Source organism: Aplysia californica, unplaced genomic scaffold (genome assembly GCF_000002075.1).
Source record: "Aplysia californica isolate F4 #8 unplaced genomic scaffold, AplCal3.0 scaffold00460, whole genome shotgun sequence".
Classification (NCBI taxonomy): Eukaryota; Metazoa; Mollusca; class Gastropoda; order Aplysiida; family Aplysiidae; genus Aplysia; species Aplysia californica.
The window spans coordinates 169470-175573 of record NW_004797730.1 but is presented as its reverse complement, the minus strand read 5'-3'; positions in this window follow the sequence as shown (position 1 = coordinate 175573).

The window sequence follows — 6104 nt, the reverse complement described above, 5'->3', positions numbered from 1 at the left end:
GAGGGGGGGTTGTTTTGTTAGGGGGGGGGGTGTTATATTACGTTTCTTGGCCTGCGGAAGAGATTCATGCATACAAGTTGGCGAAAACTCAACTTCTCTCCGAGATATCAAGAATTTTCTGGACCGAACTCAGCCATGTGAAAAGGAAAGTTCGAGAGACTAGGTCAGCTTACGGCACTCATCAAATTAGTCTAAACTCATTGCCTTGGTCCTTACACAAAGTAGTATTTTACTTGAACCTGATGTCTCAAGACAATATGCTACCTTAGAATTACGAAATTCTATCTGATGTGTTTTGGCCGTTTTGAGTTACTCAGACCACGAGGTTAGACAACAAGGTCAGAAACCACAGTTCTATTAGGTATAACAAATTCGTAAGATTGTTTGGGGTCGTTATTAAAGATATTCGAAGAATTGCTTCGAAAAAGCTCCATGTGTCATGAAACTCAATTTTTTAGTCAAATTTATCAAAACTACAGGGTGATCCAAAAAAAACCCTGTACAACTTGTTTTGTAAATATCTTCCACCATATTAAAGTTTTGCCTTTCAGATTTGAACATAATATTTGGAAGCCAAAAAGAATTTGCCTGATATTCATTTTGGATAATCCATTGAATGGTTTTGCTCTATATGGCCGATTATAAAAACAGCCCATTTTCAACCTTGGCCCCATTTTTGTAGCATGACGAACCAGTTTGCTTTAGGCCTACTACTAAAAGTTGCAATAATCACGCCATATTGCGAGCTACAGCATTCTAACAAGTCAACAGAAGTCTGCAGATATTATTTTCCCCAAATTTTGTTTGCTTGCTGATATCATGGTTAAGTTTAGTAAAGAGCAGAGAGCTTTTTGTATTGAACATTACCTCTGCACAAACTCACCATCCCTGACATTTTGTGAGTTCTGTGCACGGCATGAGAAGATAATTTGGGTGCCCTCAAGACCGTTGGTATCATGACTAGAGAAGTTTCGTCAGTTTGGGTCTATAGCGAATCAAAACTAAAAATGTCCCAAAAATTGACTAGTTCAGGTCGAACAGGCACCATGCGCAGCCCTTTCAACGTCACCAGGGCACAGATTTCAGTAGTCGAGTACCATGAGACGTCTGTCCGTAGACGATTTGCCGCTGGGACTTTCCTACACCTCAACAGCCTGCATTCTCATGGCATATCTTGACCTACGACAGTACCAATTTTCATCTTTGCTAGACCGAGATGACATGGATCAGAGCATGGCAATGTGTTCAGGATCCCAGGGTTGTCTTGAAAAACGGGATCATTTCCTCAATGACATTTGCCTTAATGCAAAGCCCATTTTCACCCTGCGGGATATGTTGACTCCAAAAAAAAGCTGTCTATTGGGCACCCCAGTCCCTATTGCTTCTAGAAGCCACTTCATACTGAATGTGTACAGTGTACGTGCCTTTAAACACTTATGGTGTAGCAGGTCCTTGTGCTTGGGCGCCATAAAACATTTCGAATTTCGCGTTAAAAATATGTCGAGTTGAAAAGGAGGGCATGTAGAGCACTGCTTTTAGGAATTCCAAAATGAAATCGCTAGTTTTTTAAACTCTGTAAAAGAAATTAAATATTGTTTAAATGTTAAAGGGATGGAAAATTAAATGGCAAAGAGGAAAAAAAGAAAAGAAAAGTCAACCAATCTTTTCACGACTTCCTTTACAAGATTTTAAAAAATTGGTGAACTTTGCGTTTTATGATGCGTTTTTCTTTAAGCCATTTGCGTTTTCAAAATAAGTTTATTCTTCGCAGATTTTACGTCAAACAAATTCTTTTTGAATGAATTTTGTCTGTTCCAAATTTACAGCACTCTAGAATAATTTTTGTGTGAGATATTTGAAAAAAAAAGTTGTACAGTTTTGTTGTTTGTTTGCTTTTTTTTGGATCACCCTGGGTACTTAGAAGATAGAACTTTGCAATTTTACAGTATCGAAACAAAAACTTGTCTTTTTATGTCGCATTGTAGAATACACTAAATCGGAAATGAAGTAATGCATCTCGGCACTCTACCGATTATGCCATGAAAACCAAGGTTAAAGCAATTTATTATCATTCTTCCATGTTAATCTTCATACCAAAATAAATATGATGTACCCATATTTATAATCTTACGAAAACTTTTTATAGATTTACTTGCTGTAGATATAGCCTCAGCATTAAACACCTGAATACGGAACACGCTTCCAAGACGGCCGTGCCACTAAAATAAAATTTGTTTGCCTTCCTCAGAGTTAGCCATACACGCCATTGTCGTTGGACGTAAAGAGGAATATAAATCTTTACAGTAAACACCGAAGATGCGAGTTCTAAACAGGGAATACGGAAGATGTTTGATCGAGTGTCTCTATGTGTAAGCTGGGATTCTCGGGTAGACCCTTACAAAAGTGGGCTAAGCGGCCTCCTGCTGAATAATCTAGCTTGTATCAATGGGGCCACAAAGCATCTTCAAGCAATACAATTAATCAGATTCAGAACAGTGCCTACCAAAAACTATTGAAAATGTGCTGACTAAATCTTATTGAAATTATGAAGAGACGAGTAGCTCTACAACAAAACTGATCAAAAAAACAAAGTTTTTCATATGTACTTACACATGCCACGACAAGTTATGATTTTAGCCTTAATTTTAATTACATGAATTTGAGAATGAATATTTGGTCAAATAGGGCCTGTAAATGTGGTATTTCTGGACGAGCAAGAGATTCAGTCAGTCAAACGTCATCCCTTGGATAATCATCCTTCCAAATGTGCCCTAGAGCTAGGGAGACATGTGTTCGATCATCAGTAGATCAAAGAAATCAAAGGCAATAATTATGTTGAGGCCCGTGTCGAACCAATAACCAAATCAGAACTTATAATATTCCATTGTATGCACGCCGTTGCTTACCTTTTCAAGTTCCAGGATAGGCCTAAAGAAAACATAATTGAACAATCTGAATGTAAACGAGGTTATGCTTCTTTACCATTGTGCCATAAAACGTTGCCGAAAGATCAAAATGTGAGTTAATGTTTTACAATTTCAGTAAACTAGCAGAAATTCAACTTAGAAAGATGGAAACAAACGATACCAGACATCCAAAAGGAATACCACGCAACAACATATTAATTTTTTTGGGGGGGACAATAACGGTCCGCTCGGTAGAAAAGAGGGGCAGGTTTCTCCGTCCCTCGGGTGCCTCGGGCAGTATCCGCCTCGCTAAACCAGTGGGCACAAGGCCGGGGGACAGAATATATATCCCGACCAGGACCTATACTGAACACCTTCAGAGGAATGACAGCATACCTCTAAAAAGTTTCACGTTAGCAGCTGAGAAACTCCCCGAGATAGAAGTGGAACTGTAAGCTCCCTCTGGGTTTCAATACGGAATACTTCTGAGCGGAAGTTTTTATCTTACTATTAATTATCTTGTGCGCTTCGTCATCAATTTCAGTAATGCGCCGTGAACTGTTCATAAATAAAAATATCGTGGCACAAATGTTCAGAATCGGTTTCCAATTTCCATTGAGAGTGAGAGTATCTTCGGGTATATCAGTGGTACTATAAAGTTGTGCGAGCGATTTGAGTCTAAAGAAACCCGCAAAGTTGTTTATGATGTAAAAGTGGGCCCACACTTTTCTAAGAGAAACTGAACCGTAAATATTTAAATGTAGGTCTTTGAATTTCTGATTTGAGCGTACTCGGAGAACTCAGAACGCATCCCGGAACACTTTGACTTTGAATGAGAGGCAGGGGCTCTCGTGGTCTAGAGGTTAAAGTGTTCGCCTCTCAATCAATAGGTTGTGAGTTCAAATCCGGATAGCGACGAAAAATTTTCTCTTCTCTAAAAATGTTCTCCTTTCACTTTCACATCCTTTCCTGCTCTCTAACAATGATGTCGTCTGCTTTCGTCTCCACTTTCTGCCCCCACCCCCTCACCTCCTTTGCCCTCTCCCGTGGGCTCCTGACTCTGCAACCTTTCTACTGCTACTCTTTGGCTACTTACTGCTGCCTTTCAGCCACACACCTGATATTCTGGTAGGTAAGATCTACATCTAACCTTCTCGGATAAGGGCAAAAAATCTCGGAGGTCCCATGTGCAAGCTGCGCACGTTAAAGGTCCCTTGGTGGTCTATAATCGATAAGAGTAGGCTTCTTCCGCAACCCGGGCAAAATTCAAAATGTCCTGCCCACTGTAAATGATAAATGTATCCCTCGCGCTCACATGACCTTATGCAGTTGCGAGCGCCGTAAAACACTTGCCAAAAAGAAAAAAGAATGAGAGACGAACTTCGTACCTCTTGACCTCGCGAGCCCTTTCCTCTTGACTCACATTGCCTTTTGTCCAATTGTCTGTTTACCAGGCCAGGGCCCTGGCAAAAAGAAGAATCACGAAATAGGTCCAGAAGAGTAAGTTCTGCCTTAAAAATTGGCTCTTTGAAATCTAGTAGGATATTTTGGATCAAGAAAAAGAAAACTTGGTCTTCTCTTCAGGAGACTTATCAGTTCGATGAAGAGGCACGCACGCACGCACATACACACACACACACACACACACACACACACACACACACACACACACACACACGCTGACACCGTGAAGACGCCTACCCCGGGGCTCTTCGCTATACTAAACTCGAACAAAAAAGTCAAGGAACAACTTGTGTTTTCATCTGTCAAATCTAAACTTTAATATCTCGCGAACTCGTTAAGTTCAGTCAACCAAACTTGGCACACACACTGACAACTAGACACAGTTTGCATGCACAGCAAATTTACCACACAGGCTTCGCGGTGACGACGCAGACCATGCCAAAACACAGCCGAAAAGCTTGAAAAATGGACTAAATTTCTCTGCCTCAGAAACATTGGCATAGGGGCTGGTGGCAAAAACTGAGCTTAGTACGTGCTAAACAGATGTCTTGGCTGTAAATATCACTCACTTGTAACCCTTTATAAACCAGTGTTTTTCAACCGTGTTTCATTACAACACGATTGTCCAAAGACGTTCGCTGCCTGGTGTCAACAGATGACGAGCCCTTGCCTGGCTCCAAGATGATTCCACGTTCTGAGTCGTTGTACGTCGACTTGTGGTGTACCCATCAATCATATGGAGGCTGCAAGAACGATGGCCGGCGACCAGAAGGTCCAGGATAGGCCTCGACCAGGATGGCTCCGTTTTACCAACGACAGGAGCGACCGGTTCATCGTCAAACAGGCTGTGACGTCACGAAAAAACCCTGCAAATCACATCAGGGGCCAACTACGGATGACAGCTAATGTCCACGTGGACCAGGAGACGGTGAGGATCCGTCTCCGTAGAGTCAGGTTCGCTTCTCGTGTCCCTGCCAGGCGGCCTGGGCATACACCGCCCCATTTAAAGCAGCTCACCGGGCGTTGTCTGCTCGCCATTCACAGTGGGCACGACGTCAGTGGGACCAGGTAGTGTTCTCGGAAGAATCCAGATTTAACTTGCTGCACCCAGACAGGCGAGCCCACGTCTGGAGGCGCCGAGGAGAGCGGTTCCACCCTGACTGCATCCAGTATGTGGTGCCCTACGGTGGAGGGTCCGTTCTGGAGTAGGGAGGCTTCTCAGATCACCACAGGATCCCCCTGTAGCACATACAGGGAATTTTGACTGCGGCAGAGTACAAGGACGAAATCCTGCGTCCCCTTGCTGTTCCTCTCCCTCAGCAGATTGGACCATTTGGGATCACACTGACCGGCGTATAAGGGACAACCACCCTTCTGCACAAAACCCTCAACAACTCTTGGGCTATCTCGTCCAGGAGTGCAAAACCTACCTCAACAAGTTCTCCAAAGGCATGTCCTGTCCATGCGTCGACGTTGCACCGAGTGTTTGATCAATCATGGTGGCTACACCCACTATTGACAATGTTCATGAAGAACAATTGCTGTTCAGGGTTTTGAAATCCTACCAGTGTGATTTAAGCTTATTCTTCATACACTTCTCGTTGTTGTTGGAATCTGAAATTGTACTCACATAATCTAGAGAGTCGAAAGCATCTTTTTGGGAAAAAATGAATAAATTTAGTTGAAATGTTTTTCAGTTATCTTACTTTGAATTGTTGTTCCTTGACTTTTTGT